Raw genomic sequence first — 25,652 nt, forward strand, 5'->3', positions numbered from 1 at the left:
TTTTTTAGAGGCCTATTAGTAAACACACATGTATCCTCACATGAACCCATTCCTCACTGCCTTCCAGAAATACACACAGGAAGAGACAAACACACACACACACACACACACACACACACCTGCACCTACATGTACAAACATGAGAACCTCCTTATTACTCCTAAAATATACACAGGAAGAGACAAACACACACACACACCTGCACCTGCAGCTCTGTGGTTTTCTGCAGGAGGTTTAACAGGACTAATAATAGATGAACATCAAGTGTCTGACAGACTCTCTTATTAATTCATCATATTAAATAAGATTCAGGGCTCATGTCTCACCCCTCTGAGTGAAGCGATTGTGTCTGTGATGAATCTCCTCATAAACGGCCTCAGTCGTGCTCCTGTGTCTCCTCTTAGAGAGAGCTGTGAGTGTAGAGAGACAAACCTGCTGTCAGTTCACAACACATGACTGATCACACACTGAATAAGACACAATATGACAGTCTCTGGATCTCTCCTACCTCTCCTCATCACTCTGTTCTGCTGAATCAGTATAAGCAGTGGCACTAAGAGCAGTAAGAGCACAACTCCCAGTACAATCACAAGCACAGAGAGAGACGGAGGAGTTTGTGGACGAGAGACTGATGTTGAGCTCACTGTCTGAGAAACTGGAGGAGAAGATGATGTTGTTGTGGCAGGAGTAGAGGACACTGACAAATCTGGCAAATCTGTCGAAAAAAACAAACACATTCAAAATCAAATAAAAGCAAATGACAGTTTAAATACACAAATATTATTAGAACTAAAATTACTAATATTGGTCAGTGATTTTCTGTGACCTGCACAGGTGAGTCCAGCGTGATCTTTGTTGGAGCAGTCAGTGTGGTTCTTCAGGGAGAGAGGACAGTCCCACAGGTGAATCTCATTCCCTCTGCACTCGACTCTGTTCAGCCACACAACACCTTCACCAGCACCAAAGACTGAATTCCCATCAGCCCTCAGTGCTGCTCCACAACCCAGCTGTCTGCAGACCACCTGAGCATCGCTGATGTCCCACAGATCATCACAGACTGAGCCCCACACAGCGTTATGATACACCTCCAGCCTCCCAGAGCACCGGCCCTCCCCTCCACTCAGTCTGAGAGGAACATGATCTAAATCACACACATCAACATCACTGACCAGATTCAGCTAATTTACAACAAAACATACTGAAACTGAACAAAGATGGCTTTAAATGTATAATTACAATTATGAATTTGATTAAGATTTTAATGCATATAATGTTTTGTTTAAATGTACATATATTAATAATTTATTAGGAAAATACAGGCTTATAATAAAAATGTAAAAGTATTGTCAAAAAAACTTACTTGAACACTGTCTCTGGTGAGGAGATGGTGAAGTAGAACATGTCAGACGACTCTGAGGAGATTCAGGATTTTCCTCCTCTGAGATTAAAAATTAATTAAACTGAACATTAGCATACAGAGTCATTAGTCCTGACGGCACCTCAGATCACTAGAATAGTTTCTTCCCAATCATCAATGTGAAAACAATTTAAATCTCATAAATTTTAGACTCTTTTCATCAGCTCAGTTTAGTTTTTCAGAAAGAGTTCACTCACGACATTATAAACATTGTTTTTAAAGAAACCTGACTGTTGAGATCATCATTTAAATATTATCTTACTTGAGCAGGTGATTTTGGCCACTTCATTTTCATTACAGTCATTCTGTCCCCACGGTGAAGATGGACACTGCCACAGATTTGAATCATGTGGGCGACATTTCACTTCATCCAGCCAGTTAGGAGCTGATTTCACTTTTGTTGTAGAATCAGACAAAACACCAGATCTTCCACAGTTCAGCTCTTGACAGATCAGACTCACTGTGTCTGTTTCCATCTGATTCCAGCACACATTACCCCAGGATCCATTGTAGAAAACCTCCACATTCCCTTCACAGCCCTCAGTTAACCTGATCTCTTTAAACTCTAGATGGAGAAGGATGAGAATCAACTTCAACTAAATAAATTATTGATGAGAATTGTAAAAAAAAAAAAAAAAAAAAAATTAAACAAAAATGCTACATATACAAATAATATGGAAAGGTTTGTGTATTAAAACCACTGCAATCCATGTTTTGCTAAACCAAAAGTATCACCTTAAATAACTGGTTAATACAAGTCTAATGCATGCTGCAAACACTGATATCATGTACACAGTGTATATTTACAGATGCATAATATATTATACAAAATATTCTTGATTCTGCTTGGTCAATAAAAATATTTAAATTGTCATCCATGGCAACGCTGTATCAGACTGACATTGCAGTCATATAGTCATTATTGAAAAATAAACTCCTTTAAGATGATACAAGACCCATCAGCTCCTGATCATCCTGGAGTTTATTTTCTAAAACTTACCAGCTGTACATGATCATTTACATAGAATATTTTGTGAAAAACAATTAAATGTATCTTTAAAAATCATTTACATTACTTTATCGTTTACCTGAGCACACGACTCCTACATCCTCCTTGTGTTGACAGTCATGTTTTCCCCAGCCTGGAGAAGAGCAGCTCCACAGGGACGTCTCATTCCCCTCACACTCCACCTCATCCAGCCATATGGGTCCAGAACCAGGACCAAACCAGGCTGGTACCTGCTGGTTACTGAGAGCCACTCCACACTGCAGCTGTCTGCACACCACATGGGCATCTTTAATATCCCAGGAGTCATCACACACTGTCCCCCATGAGCCGCTGTGAAAAACCTCCAGCCTCCCTGCACAGTCTCCCCCAGAACCCACCAGCCTGATGGACCCGTGACCTGATATTCAGAGAAAGAGAAACACATTAGTGATCACTAACAACTGAAGAATCTGCCCAGATGTTGCTCTTCTCACCAAGGCAGGTGATTGACAGCTGTTGTGTGGAGCTGCAGTTGAGAGTTTGTGGAGAGCTGCAGTTCCCCAGATGAGCTTCACTCCCAGAGCACTGGAAGCCCGTCACACACTCATGACTGTGTTCAGGACTGGATGAAGAGGAGCCGGAGAAGTTCAGCACAGAGCCACAGCCCAGCTGTCTGCAGACCACAGAGGATTCAGTGAGACTCCAGGAGTCCAGCAGAACTCTCCTCCAGACCTGATGGATGGAAACTTCCACCTCCCCCTCACACTGTCTCTCTCCAGACAACCGCACCAGACCATCATGAACAGCCAGAGAGGAATCTGAGTGAAAGATGTGACACTTTATTAAGATATTTCTAGATAATTTATAACATTTTTTAAAATAAAATCCCCTCACTAGAGCAGATGACTCCAACATCTCGTCTATGAGAACATTCAGCTCGACTCCATGAAGAGATGGAACATTCTGAGAGTTTTGTTTCATTCCCGTCACAATCAAACACATCAGCCCAGATTTCTCCACTTCCCTCTCCAAACCAGTCTGATCCCACAACAGACACAGCAATCCCACAATTCAGCTGTCTACAGAGGACACTGGCAGCTCTCATATCCCAGCATGCATCACACACTGTGCCCCATTTACTGAAGTACTGACGCTCAACTCGACCAGAACAGATGTCAGGACCATTGACCAGTCTGAGATCAGTGTAACCTGGACAAAGAACACAGAGCTTACAGAAACTGATAAAAAAAACAAAAACTGATTAAATAATTACATTTTAGTTTAACAATAAGATTTCTCTATAAAGGCTGAACATTGACACTTTACCAGTACAAATCAGTCCCACGTCGTTGTCATGGGTGCAGTTTATATTATTTGAGGTTGATGATTTACAGCGTCGAATGTGTGATTCACTTCCTGTGCACTGAATCTCTTTTGATCCAATCTGACCCTTTCCTTTTCCAAAAGCATCTTCTCCCAGCACCTGTACAGGAATCCCACAGTCCAGCTCTCGACACACAACCTCTGCATCCTGCTGGTCAAAGGCAGCGTCACACACTGAACCCCAGCCGCCTACAAGAAGCATCTCCACTCTCCCAGAGCACAGGTGAGATCCGTCCACAAGTCTTGACCTTCCGTAGTTTATGGTTTCTGATAATATTTATACAACAGAGAAAACTATCTGTCATTATGATTATGATATGTTTATAAAACAACAGTAAGTCCTTTAATTAATAATGGATTTTGTAATAGATGAAAGTAAATGCTAATCATCAAATAATTGCTTATGAATTGCTCTGAATATAAAGCTCCAAAGTTGGGACATTTTGTAAAATTCAATAAAAAACAAAATCTGTAATTTGTAAATTCTCTTGAATCTTTTTTAACTGACAAAAGTACAAAGAAAAGATTTCTGATGTTTCCGCTGACCAACATAATTGTATTTTGTAAATATAACAAATTGTAATTTTGAAGCCGTAACACACTTAAAAAACGTTGGGACAGAGGCAAAATAAAAGTGAAAAGATTATATAATATCCAAGTTACACTGTTTTTGAAACAGTTCACAGTGAGCAGGTGAATTGGTAACAGGTGAGGGGATCATGTTTGGGTGTAAAAGAGCTTCTCTATCTTTGCAAGCAAAGATGGGTCACGGCTCTCCACTTTGTACCAAATTTCATGAGAGAATTGTCAAACAATTCAAAAATCACATTTCTTAATGCAAGATTGCAAAGTATTTATGTCTTTCACCATCTAGCATATATAATATTGTAAAAAGATTCAGGGTATCTATTCAGAGAAATCTAGGGCAAGGTATAGGACACCTCAGTTGAATGTGCGTGACCTTTAACCCCTCAGACAGCATTGCATTAGAAATCAGATGAGTCCATGTTTAAGCTTGTTTTTGGAAAAAAAAAAGGGATGGCATTTTGAAAAAATCAGGTTCTCAGTCCCAAAGACGAAAGTCCCATCCAGACTTTCATCAGCGACAGGTGCAAAATCAAACATCTGTCATGGTATGGAGGAGCATCAGTGCAAACGGCATGAGTGACTTCATATGTGTGCAGGAATCATTGACATGGAGAATATTGGGATTGTACAGAGACATAAACTGCCATCAAGATCACATGTTTCCTGGGAAGCAAGACAACACCAGGCCTCATTCTGCACGTGCTCAGAGTGGTTTCTAGACCATAGAAGAGATGTGCTTTACTGACTGCTGTTCAGATCTGTCTCTTATTGAAAATGTACAGCATCATGAAGAGGAGAATCAGACAACGACGATCACAGACTGTTCGTCGTTCGTCGCAGATGTCTTGTATCAGGTGAGATTGAGTAAAAATGACACTTGCAAAACTGGAACAATTAGTATCCTTCAATTCCCAAATGATTAAATATTGTAATTGAAAGGAAAGGTGATGTGACACAGTGGGAAACATGCCTCTGTCCCAAGTTTGTTTGGAGTGTGTTACATCATCAAAATCAAAATTTGTTTATACTTACAAAAAACAATAAAGTTGTTCAGTGAAGACAATGAAAATTTTTTCTTTGTACTTTTGTCAGTTAAATAAATGTTAAAGAGAATCAACAAATCACTGATTCTTAATTTTATTGCATTTTACAACATAATCCAACTTTTCTGTAATTGGGGTTTTAAATTACACTGAATAATTTTAAATTGCATGTACAATACATTTGGAGGTCTGATCAGAGATTAATTAACATGATGATGTATGGAGCAGCTCACCTGAACATCTGACTCCAGCATCTTGATAATGACCACAGTTATGAACACCCCATCCTAATGATCTACAGTTCTTCAGTGTAGACTCTGATCCACTACAGCGCACATAATCCATCCAGATTGGTCCTGATCCTTGTCCAAAGTGAGCATTACGCACAGCCTCTAGAGCCTCTCCACATCCTATCTCTCTACACACCACTGCAGCATCAGTCTTATCCCAGTTATAACTACACACTGTTCCCCACTGACCAGCATGATGAACCTCCACTCGACCACTGCAGGGACTGTTACCATCAACTAACCTAACAGTCTCCAAATCTGTACATGAAAGAGAGAGAAAGAGTTTAACCACAGTAGAAGTAGAACATACAGTCATCTGTAGAGTACTAAGTCAATAAACATGAGATATATACATTAAAAAAAAACTGGTAAATACAAAAAAATATTACAAACTTGACAACTAAAGCTGCATAAGAGTATATTACAAATAATCTTGTCATCATTAAATTGGTTGGCTGTAAAAGTTCAATGTCAATTTTATTTCTATAGCACAACTAAACACAACACCAGTTGACCAGTGTGAAAGCTGTAAAAGTTAAAATCATTTATCAAATATAATTAATAAATGAATAATCTAGTGTCACAAGAGCTTATTTATATTACACAGGCCTCTATTCAGTTTCTAGTGGTCTAATGCCATCATAGATAAACTCCTTAATTACACATGTAAAATTTCACATCTTTACAGTCTATTTTTTACTTACCAGATGTTGTTAGAGTGACTATAGAGGAGAGTAAAACGAGTGTCAGACATCCCTCCATCTTCTTCTGCTCATCACACTGTTTGTTTGACTCTGTTTCTCCTTCTGCTCCCTCAAACACACTGAAGAAACTGGCTCCTGTCAGTCCCCTAAAGAGAGAGAGACTCTCACAGCTGCCAATGACACTCACTGTGACCTTATTAGACACAACAGAGGAAATCATCAAACACAATCAGTGACAAATCAGAAAGCAGCATTTTTATTTTCTCCATATATATCAATAAAGTGTGAGCGCTGATGAGCGGGACTCCTCCTCCAGCGTGAAGAGACACTTCACTGAGGACAGACTCGTGTCAGTCATATGTCAGCGTGGAGATAAAGTCACACTAAACTTAAAGAGATTGAGAGAGAAACACTGCAGGTTATATTCAGCATCAAAGCCTGGATCTGCACACACAACATACAACACTGATGACTGTTTCTGTAAGTCTGATCACTTCAAACACTTGTGACTTAGTAGAAGTAGAACTTTTTTCATGAATTATTTTAATCTTACTGTTTCTGGATAAATTATGCATAATATGACTTAAAATATGATTTTACTGCTTTGTTCTTTTATTGTAAAAATAAAATTTGATTACATCATAGTATAAACTACATTTTTGCTAAGCTATTCAGATTTGCTTTTTATTGAAATAAATTAAATATTATCTACATAACAGGTTAATAAACCTTAACCATGAGTAAAGTAACCATAAGTAAACCTTAGAGCAGTGCTTCCCAAACTGTGGGCCGCGGCCCCCTGGTGGGCCGTAGCGGTATTGCAGGGGGGCCGTGGATAGGCTAAATCAAGATATTAAAATAATTTAAAAAAATAAAATATTCTAATTGTTCTGAAATGTGATTTCTTCCCTTCTTATTACACAAACATAAAACATATAAAAACATTATTTTTTCACATTATAGCGAGGTGAGATACATTACTTATTTTCAAACTGACGTCAGTTGCTTAGCAGTAATTCACAGTTGGTCACAATTAACCTCCAATTCAATAATGCCACGGTGGAGCAGAGGATGACAATAACCCAATAACAGACCTAACTGCACTTCAAGTAAATGTAAAACTAGTAAGTAGCTACAGCGAGGAGTACATGTATCCTGTATGAACCTGAAAAGTTCATTTGCAAAAACCGATAAACGCCATTTTAAAATAAATAAATAAATAACTTACTGCTGTGCGTGTGCATTATTCTCCACATAGACTATAGCACGTTCTGAACTCAAAATCCGTTTTGTCAAAAAGCCGGTATTTTAGTCAAAGCTGACTAAAAGTGATCGAGGATTTATAATTTCGACTCCTGCAAGTCCTTGTACACCTTACACGACTTTTACATGCCGAACCCTTGTTTGTCCTTTTGCGTGTGTGTATGTGTGCGCGCGCGTGTATGCAGAAGTGCGTGGATGCGTGTGTGTATGTGTGCCGATGTTAGCGTGTTTGTGTGCACGTGTGTTTGAGTGCGTTTTAAATTACTTGGTTTTGTTTAACTCTGAAACATGAAATGTGGAGTTGCTTTTGCCAAAAAACGACTGTTGGAGTTATCTGCTTTTGCTAAAACTTTAAAAAAAAATGTTTATTTTTTTACATACTTTTTTTTACCTTAAGTTACCTGTATTTTTTGGAGTTATTACTTAATCAAAACAACCCAACTGCAGTTTGACTGATAAAAAACATGATTTGTGAGAATTCATAAAAACGGAGTTATCTGTTTTTGCAAATGAACTCTTCAAATATATTGTAAAGAATGTTTACGTCATCTTTCACAGGAATATAAAAATATTACATTTTATGGTAGTTCTCATAATTCACAAGAAATTCTTACAAACTGGTTAATAAATGTTGATAATTTTGTGCAAAGAGACTTTATGCAATTATATATATATATATATATATATATATATATATATATATATATATATATATATATATATATAATATTACATATATATATATATATATATATATATATACTACTGATCTATATATTTGTTTATAATGGGTGGGGCGGGGCGGGTGGGATTGGGGGGTCGTGGAGCTTTTGCTATGTTTTTGGGGGGGCCTTACCACTCTGAAGTTTGGGAAGCTCTGCCTTAGAGAATAATAAATAACATCAATAAACATGTTTAATGCTGCAATGCTGTATTTGTCCAGCAGATGGCAGTAAAGCACCTCTTATTGAAGACTACAAGGGTCTGTCCCTGTGTTGAGCATGAAGGAGTGTGAACATGTTTCAGGACAGAAATCAATGGTTTTTCTTCTCTTACAGCAACATTTATAAGTAACTTGTTTCATGTAGAGCTCATTTTCACTGCACATTAATTTTAATTTTTTTAATTTTATATGCTGTTGTAACAGACTATAGTTTATGCACAGAGGGACAGAATGTAACCTTTAAAAAGAGTGATTTTAATATCAGGTTTTTCACAGACAAACTTTAATTTTGCCCTGTAATCTTGAATATTTGGCCTTTTCATATGAGTTTGATACTACACATTTTCCATTTCAAAATTCCATACTTTTCCATACTCAAATGTTTTGTTTTGTTTTGGTTTTTTTAATCGCAAAATTGGAACATACATACAGGATCAGGGAAATAAAGTGTGGTTGTGTCTGTTACAATGAATAATCATATTAAAAGAATAGAAAACAAATATCCTGAGTGTGCATACATCAATATGAAATAATAAAGAAAAGAAAACCACAATAATTAGGTTAAATCACATCTTTAAATCATCATAATGCATCAAAAAATGTTCACTTTTTTTTGTTATTTATAATTCTGAGGGATAAAATAAAGGAGTTAAATTCAGCAAGAGAAAGAGGAAAGCTTAGGGGAGATTTAAGCCACTTTTTGTTTGTGAATGAAGAATTTTGCATACAAGATAATATTAAAAACATATTCAAGGTAGCAGCTTTGGGTTTTCATAAAAACACCTTCTTTAAGGATGAAGGTATGGGTTACATTTGTATGGGTAAAAATATAAGAACTTAAATCAGCACGAAATATTAGTTAAATTACAATCGTAAAATAAATGGGCAGCTGTTTCTTCAACAAAACCACAGGAGGAGCAAGTTTCATCAATATCAGAATATTTAGAAATAGATGATTTAACAGGGTAGATTTTATGAAGGATTTTATAATGAATTTCTTTAACTTTGTTCGATATACAAAAGTTATTTCTTCATCTGAAAGATTGTACGAATATGTCTGTTGTTGCATTTATGATATAAAAGATCAATACCATCCAAATGTAAATCTGGATAAGAAATGTTGCCTTTACTGAATTTAAGGTGATTTTTAATTATCTGGGTTAAGCCTGCTGGGATAGCTTTTGCCAAGGTATTATATTCTTTAGATGGGACTGGAAAGTTATGGAGATTCATAACTTACCAAATTACCAAAATCATCAAAGACAGATAGAATGCAATTAAAATTATTGTTAAACCATCTAGGAAAGAAGAGAGACTTATTTCTATATCAGCATTATTCCAAAGGAGAACTTTGTGTGGGGAAAAGTTATGGACAAAACACAATTTCCATGAAAGAAGGCATTGTTGATGAAAGTTAAATAAGGAAATGGGTAACTTGGCAGGCAAAAAATTACACTTTAATAGGAAAGACAGATCACTGAGTTTGTTGAAAATATTATTTGGAATGAAAATCCATAATGACACTGGGATCACAAGGGATCTTTCCAGCCAGTTTACTTTAAAGCTGTTTACAGTATCTGTAAAGTCCAGAAAGTCAAATGAAATCCAAAAATATTTTGTTAATTTCCCTTATTGTTTTATCATTAATAAACAGAGAGAGAGCAGGGTATATGAAGCGAGAGAGCCCTTCCACCTATAAAAGAACTGAAAATGAAAGATCTCTTTGAAGCCAGATGATAAAGATGTTTTTAGTTTTTATCAGAAAAATTTAAATGATGTCTAGTAACTGGACTTTTAATGATACGGATGCCTAAATATTTTACACTATTTTTAACTGGGATACCATCTAAAAATGTATCATCTATAGCATGAATTGAAATAATCTCACATTTCGAGATATTGAGCTTTAAACCAGAGGCGCATGAAAATTGTTCCACCAGTTCCAGGGCATTAGGTGTCGTTTGTCTTTCAAAAATAGCGTAGTGTCATCAGCTAGCTGTGCAATTTTAATCTCCCTGTCAAATATAGAAATTCCTTTCAAATTTTAATTTTGGTTAATTCTCAGACAAAGTAATTCTGTGGCTATAAGAAATAAAAACGGGGATGTCAAATCTTTTGGACGTGTCAAAGTTAATGATCACTGAACTGTTAATAACTTTATAAAAGATGGTTACAGTATCTATAAATGATTTACCAAATCCAAATAATTCTAGAATACAAAAACCTCTTCCTGTTCCCTCTTGACATTGTGCTGGTGTGTGACATCATCAAAGTGACAGGTCTGATTACCGATGATGTCAGCAGTCATGATAAGATGTGAATGATGCGTATTGACAACTTTTAATCACTTTTATGATCTAACTAAACTCTATTAATTTGATTTGAGATTAACAAAATAAGATGAATTTAAATTTCTTGTCACAATCTTTCCTTACTTTCCTATATTGTAGGTTATTCTTTTTTATTTATAGTTAGTTACTTTAATCAATTTCACTCACATTCTGTGTTGTTCATTCAAGCTGACATACACAAGAACTAATGCTGGTAGTAAGTTTATGGGAAAACATGATAACTTATAATATCTATTAAGTGGTAAATCTATTTTCATCATTTAACATTTATAGTATTTTGCATAATTTTCTCCTTTCCTCTAACCGCTCTTCTAAAAAATATTTTTGTGACATGATGAATGAATGTTATTTTTTTATTAGGTGAAAAGCATGTTATCAAAATAAAAATAGCTCAAATACTAAAATACAAATACTACAATTTGTTACTGAATTTTGCACAGCATGAAACCTTTCATTTAAAAACATTTAAAATAACATAAAAACACTGAATCTTTAGTAGCAAAAAAACAGTATCTCCAGTAACTGTAATATGATTTGATGATCAGAGGCAGTGGGTGTGGTCAGTGAGTCATGGCCCCGCCCTCTTTATTTGACTCCTCCCCCACATCATCATAGTCTGTTTTTAAAAACAAAAGCAAATTCATATTTTTATTGTTATAAATGTATCAAGTTTTAGTTTTAAAAATGAGCAACATAATGAATAAAGTATATGGTTGTGTAAAAATGTGACAATAACTGACCCAACAGGTTTCTCTCATCTTCATTGCTGTTCTTCACATCATCATACTCCTCCTGATCTCCCTCTGATACACATGTGAAATAAAACCTCACATTGTGATTTTAAAGGGATAGTTCTTATCACGCTCTGACAGCGGCAGTGATGTCTCGCGCATATAGTTCAATGAGAGCGAGACATCACTGCCGCTGTCAGAGCGCGATCAGACCTCGCTAAGCTAATGCTGAACACAGTTGGACATTGTGGTGTTTTAGAGGTAAAAAAATGATATAAAAACTGTTCGGTTTCTCGCACAAACGGATCGTTTCGTGTCTTAGGACATCAATGTGTCGCCACGAGCCGCAGGGTTTAATTTGGATTTGTCTAAGCAAGTTTTTTTCAACTCTTATTGATAGAGTTCCCATCCACTCGCATTATTTGTTTGACAGATGTCAACGGTTGCAGTTAAAAATCATCATTTGTGTTCTACTGAAGAGACAAAGTCACCTACATCTTGGATGCCCTGGGGGTAAGCAGATAAACATCAAATTTTCATTTTTGGGTGAACTATCCCTTTAATACAGCTTGTGTCACTGATTATGTCATTGATCTCTTTCCTACACATACCCTAATTTTATTTTAAAATATATATGTAAAATAATTTAAAGTAATTAAGGCTATCCCTAATGATGTAATAACTTTAACCAAATTCTCATATGTAGATATTAATTATACAACGTTCCAAAATCCTCAACTTTGTAAAGCTCCTTTTTTGATAAATGTTTTAATAATAATTTTATAAGAAATTCCTTTAATGTCGGATCCATGTGAATCAAAACATCTTAAACCTCAATGTATATCTTGGCACAGAATTTGTAATTTAACATATAAATAGGTTCTAATAAGGTAAAAAATCATTCATAGGATGTTACCCTGTTAATACTTCCATTAGTAGATATATTCATACTGTTTGTGATAAAGGTACTTATACATCATTTGAAGATTTTGATCATTTATTTTTTTATTGCCCTATTTTTTGGATTGACTTTAAAATGAACAAAACTCTTAATTTAAAGCCTTATGACATTTTACTTTGTTTTCAAACTTATTTTTCTGAAAAACAAAATTACACAATTAACCTTTTCATTATTTTGGCAAAGTTTTGTGTTCATAAGACAAAAATAACTCAAAATAAACCCTCATATATTATCTTTTGTAATACTGATCTCACAATATACTTTGAAACCCTTTCAAACATGAGATCACTTTTTGCATTGTACTTGTCTGTGATTGAAATAAGTAAAAAAGAAGAAAAGCTTGATCTCTTTCTCCTCATGACTGTCTGACACTATTAGTGTTGTAAAGGCTCCTTTACGAGGGCTTTTATTTTGACATCACGTCATCTTCCAGCTGAGCAGTCACGTGACTTAAGCTGCTGTTGCTGCTGAACTGTTATGCTCTGTAGAGCCGATCGCTGAAAGGACATTTATTGCTGTTTATTTGTGATATTTGCTGCAGAATCACCTCAAAGTGTTCGCCATTGACCTGCAAGTAATCCTGTTTGTGTTATTTGTGTGTTTATTGAGATCGGTATTGAGTTATTTGTGTTTAATCATGTCTGCAGCTGTTGTTTCTGTTAGTCCAGCTGAATGACGCTGTTCATGTGCGATTATTTCTTCTGTTTGTGTTTCACTGTTCTGGTTTACAATGATCAGTTTGCGACGTGATTTGATATTGAAGCTGTTTATATCAGAAGAGCGATTATCCGTGATTATATCCATATATGGAGTTATGTTTATCATGTCAGATGATCGCTTATGGCTTATAATGTACAACATGATGCCGTATTTTCCTCCCTTGGATTGTATATTTCATGGAGAAATGTTATTGATGAGGATTTAATCTACTTTGACTGTCTTTATGTAGCAATGGACGTTTATTATTGTATATATGCCGAACTATTTTCATTATCCTTTATTGTATTTCTTGTGCTCCAGACTAATGCCTCTACTGCCTGTAACTAATCTCTACCTGTGAAATACCTGTAACTCTGTGGCTTATTTTTATCAATACATCCTTCTAAACCTGATGACCTTCTCCTCTTCCTTATATAAAGTTGTGCTCTGACCGGCTTCACTCATATAATAATAATTAAATCAGATTCTGGCAGTCAAAAGTCTCTCCAACAGTTAGATTTACTCCTGATGAAGTCATGATGATTCATTAATGGTAGAAACATGTTCAATATTAGTGGATGATGATAAAATACAGTTCTGTGTGACTCACCTGTTACACCTGGAATGCTCTGTCCATTAATGATGACATCATCATAATGCTCCGGTGCGTCCACTACATAAACATGAAGATATAAACAGAACAAATGATACATCATCATATCAGAACTGAACATCACTTCAGAGGTATTATGTTAAACACACAAACAAAAGAAGAATAAAAAGTAAAAACACCTTTTTTAATATTAAAGCTCTGTCCACTCGTCATGACATCATCATAACTCTCAGGTGTGTCTTCTACAAATTGAACATGAGAAACCCATACAAAATATAATTTATATACATTTTATATATATATATATATATATATATATATATATATATATATAAAATGTTTTTTTTTTTTTTTATATATATATATATTCTAAATATTTCATCCTTATATAGTATCAGAGCGACACCTGTCTCACGATCTGGTTTCAGTCCGTCAGTGATGACATCATCATAGTATCCCGGTGTGATTTCCTTCATCATCTCTTCTGCATCAAAACATGTTTATATTTAGAGTGTTTTTAATATTTTGGGAAACAAAATTTAAAATATGCTGTTATAGGTCTTGAGACCATTCAGCTTTTGTAATCATCTGGTAATGAATGAATCATGTGATCAATTACTGACCTTTCAAGCCACTGGTGACATCATCATAATATACAGTCTTGAACTCTTTTTCTAGTAAGAAAAGTTTTAGTGTTGTGAACAACTGAAACATTCAAACACATTTCATTTAGTGGTAAAATATGTGAAATACATTTGATCTATTTTTTAGAGTTTGTAAATCAAATAATTTATTTTAGGTGTTGTTTTGAATATATTTCAGCTCTCTAACCTGAGAGAAGCTCATCAGCATCTTCATACCCAGAATGCAGTTCTTCAGAGATGAGACTCCCTGTTAAAGGAGCAGAACAGTCAGAAACATGTTCATCATTACAAACAGACTTAATCCTCATTTCCTTTGGACCATAAAGCATTTGTTACTGAAAACACAACACAAATATTAATTACTTACAATTTAAAAGCATTAGAGGCAGAAATCTCATTTTTTAGAGGCCTATTAGTAAACACACATGTATCCTCACATGAACCCATTCCTCACTGCCTTCCAGAAATACACACAGGAAGAGACAAACACACACACACACACACACACACACACACACACACCTGCACCTACATGTACAAACATGAGAACCTCCTTATTACTCCTAAAATATACACAGGAAGAGACAAACACACACACACACCTGCACCTGCAGCTCTGTGGTTTTCTGCAGGAGGTTTAACAGGACTAATAATAGATGAACATCAAGTGTCTGACAGACTCTCTTATTAATTCATCATATTAAATAAGATTCAGGGTTCATGTCTCACCCCTCTGAGTGAAGTGATTGTGTCTGTGATGAATCTCCTCATAAACGGCCTCAGTCGTGCTCCTGTGTCTCCTCTTAGAGAGAGCTGTGAGTGTAGAGAGACAAACCTGCTGTCAGTTCACAACACATGACTGATCACACACTGAATAAGACACAATATGACAGTCTCTGGATCTCTCCTACCTCTCCTCATCACTCTGTTCTGCTGAATCAGTATAAGCAGTGGCACTAAGAGCAGTAAGAGCACAACTCCCAGAACAATCACAAGCACAGAGAGAGACGGAGGAGTTTGTGAAGGAGAGACTGATGTTGAGCTCACTGTCTGAGAAACTGGAGGAGAAGATGATGTTGTTGTGGCAGGAGTAGTGGACACTGACAAATCTGGCAAATCTGTCGAAAAAAACAAACACATTCAAAATCAAATAAAAGCAAATGACAGTTTAAATACACAAATATTATTAGAACTAAAATTACTAATATTGGTCAGTGATTTTCTGTGACCTGCACAGGTGAGTCCAGCGTGATCTTTGTTGGAGCAGTCAGTGTGGTTCTTCAGGGAGAGAGGACAGTCCCACAGGTGAATCTCATTCCCTCTGCACTCGACTCTGTTCAGCCACACAACACCTTCACCAGCACCAAAGACTGAATTCCCATCAGCCCTCAGTGCTGCTCCACAACCCAGCTGTCTGCAGACCACCTGAGCATCGCTGATGTCCCACAGATCATCACAGACTGAGCCCCACACAGCGTTATGATACACCTCCAGCCTCCCAGAGCACCGGCCCTCCCCTCCACTCAGTCTGAGAGGAACATGATCTAAATCACACACATCAACATCACTGACCAGATTCAGCACATTTACAACAAAACACACTGAAACTGAACAAAGATGGCTTTAAATGTACAATTAATTTTATGAATTTGATTACGATTTTAAATGCAAATAAATTCTTGTTTAAATGTACATATATTAATAATTTATTAGGAAAATACAGGCTTATAATAAAAATGTAAAAGTATTGTCAAAAAAACTTACTTGAACACTGTCTCTGGTGAGGAGATGGTGAAGTAGAACATGTCAGACGACTCTGAGGAGATTCAGGATTTTCCTCCTCTGAGATTAAAAATTAATTAAACTGAACATTAGCATACAGAGTCATTAGTCCTGACGGCACCTCAGATCACTAGAATAGTTTCTTCCCAATCATCAATGTGAAAACAATTTAAATCTCATAAATTTTAGACTCTTTTCATCAGCTCAGTTTAGTTTTCCAGAAAGAGTTCACTCACGACATTATAAACATTGTTTTTAAAGAAACCTGACTGTTGAGATCATCATTTAAATATCATCTTACTTGAGCAGGTGATTTTGGCCACTTCATTTTCATTACAGTCATTCTGTCCCCACGGTGAAGATGGACACTGCCACAGATTTGAATCATGTGGGCGACATTTCACTTCATCCAGCCAGTTAGGAGCTGATTTCACTTTTGGTGTAGATTCAGACAAAACACCAGATCTTCCACAGTTCAGCTCTTGACAGATCAGACTCACTGTGTCTGTTTCCATCTGATTCCAGCACACATTACCCCAGGATCCATTGTAGAAAACCTCCACATTCCCTTCACAGCCCTCAGTTAACCTGATCTCTTTAAACTCTAGATGGAGAAGGATGAGAATCAACTTCAACTAAATAAATTATTGATGAGAATTGTAAAAAAAAAAAAAAAAAAAAAAATTAAACAAAAATGCTACATATACAAATAATATGGAAAGGTTTGTGTATTAAAACCACTGCAATCCATGTTTTGCTAAACCAAAAGTATCACCTTAAATAACTGGTTAATACAAGTCTAATGCATGCTGCAAACACTGATATCATGTACACAGTGTATATTTACAGATGCATAATATATTATACAAAATATTCTTGATTCTGCTTGGTCAATAAAAATATTTAAATTGTCATCCATGGCAACGCTGTATCAGACTGACATTGCAGTCATATAGTCATTATTGAAAAATAAACTCCTTTAAGATGATACAAGACCCATCAGCTCCTGATCATCCTGGAGTTTATTTTCTAAAACTTACCAGCTGTACATGATCATTTACATAGAATATTTTGTGAAAAACAATTAAATGTATCTTTAAAAATCATTTACATTACTTTATCGTTTACCTGAGCAAACGACTCCTACATCCTCCTTGTGTTGACAGTCATGTTTTCCCCAGCCTGGAGAAGAGCAGCTCCACAGGGACGTCTCATTCCCCTCACACTCCACCTCATCCAGCCATATGGGTCCAGAACCAGGACCAAACCAGGCTGGTACCTGCTGGTTACTGAGAGCCACTCCACACTGCAGCTGTCTGCACACCACATGGGCATCTTTAATATCCCAGGAGTCATCACACACTGTCCCCCATGAGCCGCTGTGAAAAACCTCCAGCCTCCCTGCACAGTCTCCCCCAGAACCCACCAGCCTGATGGACCCGTGACCTGATATTCAGAGAAAGAGAAACACATTAGTGATCACTAACAACTGAAGAATCTGCCCAGATGTTGCTCTTCTCACCAAGGCAGGTGATTGACAGCTGTTGTGTGGAGCTGCAGTTGAGAGTTTGTGGAGAGCTGCAGTTCCCCAGATGAGCTTCACTCCCAGAGCACTGGAAGCCCGTCACACACTCATGACTGTGTTCAGGACTGGATGAAGAGGAGCCGGAGAAGTTCAGCACAGAGCCACAGCCCAGCTGTCTGCAGACCACAGAGGATTCAGTGAGACTCCAGGAGTCCAGCAGAACTCTCCTCCAGACCTGATGGATGGAAACTTCCACCTCCCCCTCACACTGTCTCTCTCCAGACAACCGCACCAGACCATCATGAACAGCCAGAGAGGAATCTGAGTGAAAGATGTGACACTTTATTAAGATATTTCTAGATAATTTATAACATTTTTTAAAATAAAATCCCCTCACTAGAGCAGATGACTCCAACATCTTGTCTATGAGAACATTCAGCTCGACTCCATGAAGAGATTGAACATTCTGAGAGTTTTGTTTCATTCCCGTCACAATCAAACACATCAGCCCAGATTTCTCCACTTCCCTCTCCAAACCAGTCTGATCCCACAACAGACACAGCAATCCCACAATTCAGCTGTTTACAGAGGACACTGGCAGCTCTCATATCCCAGCATGCATCACACACTGTGCCCCATTTACTGAAGTACTGAAGCTCAACTCGACCAGAACAGATGTCAGGACCATTGACCAGTCTGAGATCAGTGTAACCTGGACAAAGAACACAGAGCTTACAGAAACTGATAAAAAAAAAAAAAACTGATTAAATAATTACATTTTAGTTTAACAATAAGATTTCTCTATAAAGGCTGAACATTGACACTTTACCAGTACAAATCAGTCCCACGTCGTTGTCATGGGTGCAGTTTATATTATTTGAAGATGATGATTTACAGCGTCGAATGTGTGATTCATCTCCTCTGCACTGAATCTCTTTTGATCCAATCAGGCCATTTCCTTTTCCAAAAGCATCTTCTCCCAGCACCTGTACAGGAATCCCACAGTCCAGCTCTCGACAAACAACCTCTGCATCTTGCTGGTAAAAGGCAGCGTCACACACTGAACCCCAGCCGCCTACAAGAAGCATCTCCACTCTCCCAGAGCACAGGTGAGATCCGTCCACAAGTCTTGACCTTCCGTAGTTTATGGTTTCTGATTATATTTATACAACAGAGAAAACTATCTGTCATTATGATTATGATATGTTTATAAAACAACAGTAAGTCCTTTAATTAATAATGGATTTTGTAATAGATGAAAGTAAATGCTAATCATCAAATAATTGCTTATGAATTGCTCTGAATATAAAGCTCCAAAGTTGGGACATTTTGTAAAATTCAATAAAAACCAAAATCTGTAATTTGTAAATTCTCTTGAATCTTTTTTAACTGACAAAAGTACAAAGAAAAGATTTCTGATGTTTCCGCTGACCAACATAATTGTATTTTGTAAATATAACAAATTGTAATTTTGAAGCCGTAACACACTTAAAAAACGTTGGGACAGAGGCAAAATAAAAGTGAAAAGATTATATAATATCCAAGTTACACTGTTTTTGAAACAGTTCACAGTGAGCAGGTGAATTGGTAACAGGTCAGGGGATCGTGTTTGGGTGTAAAAGAGCTTCTCTGTCTTTGCAAGCAAAGATGGGTCACGGCTCTCCACTTTGTACCAAATTTCATGAGAGAATTGTCAAACAATTCAAAAATCACATTTCTCAATGCAAGATTGCAAAGTATTTATGTCTTTCACCATCTAGCATATATAATATTGTAAAAAGATTCAGGGTATCTATTCAGAGAAATCTAGGGCAAGGTATTGGACACCTCAGTTGAATGTGCGTGACCTTTGACCCCTCAGACAGCATTGCATTAGAAATCATCATTCTACTTTGTTAAATATAGCCACATGGGCTCGGGAATACTTTGGAAAACCTTTGTCACTGAACACAGCCTACTGCTGCATCAAGAAAAGCATCTTGAATCTCTGTTACACGAGGAGAAAGCTTGTAGAAACCTGTTCAATGCAGAGATGGCGGTGAGTTCTCTGGGCCCAAATTCATCTCTGATGATATAAAAGACAATGGAAATGTGCTACATGTGGTCAGATGAGTCCATGTTTAAGCTTGTTTTTGGAAAAAAAAGGGATGGCATTTTGAAAAAATCAGGTTCTCAGTCCCAAAGACGAAAGTCCCATCCAGACTTTCATCAGTGACAGGTGCAAAATCAAACATCTGTCATGGTATGGAGGAGCATCAGTGCAAACGGCATGAGTGACTTCATATGTGTGCAGGAATCATTGACATGGAGAATATTGGGATTGTACAGAGACATAAACTGCCATCAAGATCACATGTTTCCTGGGAAGCAAGATAACACCAGGCCTCATTATGCACGTGCTCAGAGTGGTTTCTAGACCATAGAAGAGATGTGCTTTACTGACTGCTGTTCAGATCTGTCTCTTATTGAAAATGTACAGCCATCATGAAGAGGAGAATCAGACAACGACGATCACAGACTGTTCGTCGTTCGTCGCAGATGTCTTGTATCAGGTGAGATTGAGTAAAAATGACACTTGCAAAACTGGAACAATTAGTATCCTTCAATTCCCAAATGATTAAATATTGTAATTGAAAGGAAAGGTGATGTGACACAGTGGGAAACATGCCTCTGTCCCAAGTTTGTTTGGAGTGTGTTACATCATCAAAATCAAAATTTGTTTATACTTACAAAAAACAATAAAGTTGTTCAGTGAAAACAATGAAAATTTTTTCTTTGTACTTTTTTTCAGTTAAATAAAGGTTAAAGAGAATCAACAAATCACTGATTCTTAATTTTATTGCATTTTACAAAATAATCCAACTTTTCTGTAATTGGAGTTTTAAATTACACTGAATAATTTTAAATTGCATGTACGATACATTTGGAGGTCTGATCAGAGATTAATTAACATGATGATGTATGGAGCAGCTCACCTGAGCATTTGACTCCAGCATCTTCACCATGATTACAGCCATGAACACCCCATCCTCTTGATCCACAGTTCTTCAGTGTAGACTCTGATCCACTACAGTGCACATTATCCATCCAGATTGGTCCTGATCCTTGTCCAAAGTGAGCATAACTCACAGCCTCTAGAGCCTCTCCACATCCTATCTCTCTACACACCACTGCAGCATCAGTCTTATCCCACTCCCAATCACACACTGTTCCCCACTGACCATCGTAATGAACCTCCACTCGACCACTGCAGGGACTGTTACCACCAACTAACCTAACAGTCTCCAAATCTGTACATGAAAGAGAGAGAGAGAGATTTAACCACAGTAGAAGTAGAACATACAGTGGAGTAGAGTACAAAGTCAATAAACATGAGATATATACATTAAAAAAATTGGTAAATACAAAACATATTCCAAACTTGACAACTAAAGCTGCATAAGAGTATATTACAAATAATCTTGTCATCATTAAATTGGTTGGCTGTAAAAGTTCAATGTCAATGTCAATTTTATTTCTATAGCACAACTAAACACAACACCAGCTGACCAGTGTGAAAGCTGTAAAAGTTAAAATCATTTGTCAAATATAATTAATAAATGAATAATCTAGTGTCACAAGAGCTTATTTATATTACACAGGCCTCTATTCAGTTTCTAGTGGTCTAATGCCATCATAGATAAACTCCTTAATTACACATGTACAATTTCACATCTTTACAGTCTATTTTTTACTTACCAGATGTTGTTAGAGTGACTATAGAGGAGAGTAAAACGAGTCTCAGACATCCCTCCATCTTCTTCTGTTTCTGTCTTCTTTGTTTGACTCTGTTTCTCCTTCTGCTCCCTCAAACACACTGAAGAAACTGGCTCCTGTCAGTCCCCTAAAGAGAGAGAGACTCTCACAGCTGCCAATGACACTCACTGTGACCTTATTAGACACAACAGAGGAAATCATCAAACACAATCAGTGACAAATCAGAAAGCAGCATTTTTATTTTCTCCATATATATCAATAAAGTGTGAGCGCTGATGAGCGGGACTCCTCCTCCAGCGTGAAGAGACACTTCACTGAGGACAGACTCGTGTCAGTCATATGTCAGCGTGGAGATAAAGTCACACTAAACTTAAAGAGATTGAGAGAGAAACACTGCAGGTTATATTCAGCACCAAAGCCTGGATCTGCACACACAACACACAACACTGATGACTGATTCTGTAAGTCTGATCACTTCAAACACTTGTAACTTAGTAGAAAACTTACTAGAAGTAGAACGTTTTTCATTAATTATTTGAATTTTTTTTTTTTTTTTTTTAATCTGGATAAAGTATGCATAAAATGACTATACATGGATTTAACTGCTTTGTTCTTTTATTCTAAAAATAACATTTGATTACACCATAGTATAAACTATATTTCAGATGTGTTTTTTTAAATAAATTAAATATTATCTTCATGAATAAGTAAACCTTAGAGAATAATAAGCAACAACAATAAACATGTTTAATGCTGCAATGCTGTATTTGTCCAGCAGATGGCAGTAAAGCACTTCTTATTGAAGACTACAAGGGTCTGTCCCTTGTGTTGAGCATGAAGGAGTGTGAACATGTTTCAGGACAGAAATCAATGGTTTTTCTTCTCTTACAGCAACATTTATAAGTAACTTGTTTCATGTAGAGCTCATTTTCACTGCACATTAATTTTACACTTTATCTGCTGTTGTAACAGACTATAGTCTATGCACAGAGGGACAGAATGTAACCTTTAACAAGAGTGATTTTAATATCAGTTTTTTCACTGACAAACTATAATTTTGCCCTGTAATCTTGAATATTTGGCCTTTTCATATGAGTTTGATGCTACACATTTTCCATTTCAAAATTCCATACTTTTCCATACTCAAATTTCCAGACCTCCTTCCAAACGATTTTCTGCCATTGGTAAGCCTCTGTCTCCTTTTCTGTTTTCTCTGCTTCATGTTTGTAGTCCGGGTCCTACAGTCTTTTATTGATTTTTATAGTGTTTGTCGAAATAAAGTTTCGTGTTTAACAGGGCGGTGTAGTAACTTCGTTTGTTTCCCTTTCCGACCATACCACTCGCTACATAGGCGTAAATATTTAATTTGTCTATTAATTCGATACATTTACTTTATAGACATCCTTCTGTGATTTATCCATTCTGGTCAGTGTTTGCTCTGTTGTCAGTATTGATTGTTGGTATCGAAGCATTTCTATAGAGTAGCCTACCCTCAAAGAAAAAAATCTCTCTCAACTAATGCCATAAACTATACAGAGAACCAGCTGGTACATCAACATTAGGGTTGCCAACTTCTGGAAAGGAAAATAAGGGACAATCGTGATTCTTTATAGGAAAATAAGGGACAGAATAAGGGACATTCAAAATATTTGTATTATACCACGCAGTGTATGTTATTTCACTATCTGCAGTTAAGTATGTGTATAAAACATGTATAAAAGGTTCTCAGACATAAACACATTTGGGTAAATTTTGGGTAAAATGACTTTAGAACAACATACACAGAGATTGGTAGGACTGTTAGTTAAATCTGTTGACGTTAGCAATCTTTGTTGCATTATATGCCAACAGTTCAAAAATGGTTTGTGTTTTTCGCCCAAAGTTTGCATTTCTGTAACTCATATTACAGATATCCTTTTAGATTATAATTCTTAAAAAACTTTGGTACACATTTTTCTGAAGAACAAATAATGTTGAAACCTAAATGTATTTCGTTTTTTTATATCAACACAGTTGGACACTCCTGTCTGAGTGCCATAAATAGTATTTTTCCAAAGTTTGTGTGCCTGTAATTCTAAAAGTATTAAAGATATCTCAATATCAGTCTATATTCTCATTCTTAATAAACTTTTCTAGGCCCTATATGTTTCAGTCCCATATAATGTGGCTCCATGTTCAAATTGTTGAATTTGACCCATTCTATTCTCCTCTATTCTAAAATCATAAACCGTAAACAACAACAACAAAAAAAATAATGTCAGCAAGATAGGCCTACATTGATGAAAGCATAATAACTGAACATCTTTAAAATTTCAGCCAGTAACACATTTTTTTAAACAATGGTACTTAAAAGTTTGAACTAAATGTTGTTGCAACCATGTAGGAATAAATAAAAATGAATATTTTTCAATTAAAGAGAAGTAGAGTTATGGGCTGCTTTTGGTGCTTGAGACTTTATTATTTTGTGTTTCAATAATGAGGTCCAAGTTAGGCTACTTAAATGAACGTAACGTGTTTTTTCTCTATTTAACAACATTAGCAATAGTGAAAGACGACTTCCCTTTTTTAACACGTCTTCCCTCAAGGAGATTGCATGTTTTCTTGCGTGGCTGAATGCTGAAATCAAACCGCGAACAGTAAAAAGTATTTGCCGTTACCGCGAGACCCGCTCGCTGTGAAGCCGACAGAGAAGTCTGCTTGGTCTTAAAGTCTTCCGCGAACGGCTATGTTGTCAAATTTGTCACAAAGGAATGATTAATTCTCAAATTAAAACGCATGCCTGAGAATACGGAACAAACTTCTTTGATGCCTTAAATACGGGACGATTCCGTATTATACGGAACGGTTGGCAACCCTAATCAACATCGTTAGGCTATAATATTAGGTTAAAATTGATTTGTAAGCTACTTATATATAGGCTAAATTACAAATTAAAGTTTTTGTAATAACGTTATAATACATTTCTTATGACTACTTTTCTACTCTTTTTTTATGTAGACCTAAACATTTAAATGGTGGCTTATAGTAGGCTAAATGTTACATTTTTACCGGCTGTTTTATTGTAACCCTTCTGTGGTTGAAACGCTGATTGATTGATCGATTGCATGTGACATGATATCTTTCAACATACCTGAGGATGTTCAATCATGTTTATTTTGTGTTATAACTAAGTGGAAGAGATGGTTGGTTCACGAGCGCTACAGCGATCTGTCACGCCACAGAGCACCAAGAAAGATCACTCCAGTCTATAGGAAAGAAGCCCATTTTTGATTCTTGTGAGAATCTTGTGACACACACACCCACCCCGAAAAAAACCTCTCCGGATCTAAACGATTCACATAAATGACATAGGCTACTTTGATTAAAAACGGCTAATTTCGCAAAAAAAAAAAGTGACTAGTTTGCAGGTATGATAAATCTCTGGCATTCCACTCTTATTTATTGTTAAACATTGAGGAGGGAAATAATAGCAGGATGTGTCAAACTTTATCTGTCTGTCAATCAAAATATTAAATACTTGATTCCCCTCATCCAAACCGTATTCATCCTGTGATCAAATATAGGAAATTTCAGCACAGAAACCTCTTCCCGTCTTTTATTTTTTTTTTTTAAATTGAAATATTAACAAAAGTATTACAAATTTTACAAATTTACAAAACAAAATGGCATACAATTTACATTCAAAGCATCAATGTTAAGAGGGGCTTAGACTTAACATAGGATATATATATATATATATATATATATATATATATATATATATATATATATATATATATATATATATATATATAAGCCAAACAAAAACAACACTTCAATTTTTAATCCATAATAAATAAAGATTGAATACAGGGGATAAAATAACAACATTATAACAAATAATATTTTTACAATAAATCTATCAAAATTCAAGCTTTTTTATTTTTTGTTTTTGACAGGGTTTTTGAGTATTGGGGGGGGGGGGGGGTAAG

At 36.2% G+C, this 25,652-nt stretch overlaps 1 pseudogene; it reads right to left on the reverse strand.

Annotated features, from left to right (window-relative positions):
- Positions 1 to 25,652, reverse strand: part of LOC137024541 (uncharacterized) — a 101,531-nt pseudogene that overhangs the window by 51,495 nt on the left and 24,384 nt on the right.

This window comes from Chanodichthys erythropterus, chromosome 8 (genome assembly GCF_024489055.1).
Source record: "Chanodichthys erythropterus isolate Z2021 chromosome 8, ASM2448905v1, whole genome shotgun sequence".
NCBI classification, from domain to species: Eukaryota; Metazoa; Chordata; class Actinopteri; order Cypriniformes; family Xenocyprididae; genus Chanodichthys; species Chanodichthys erythropterus.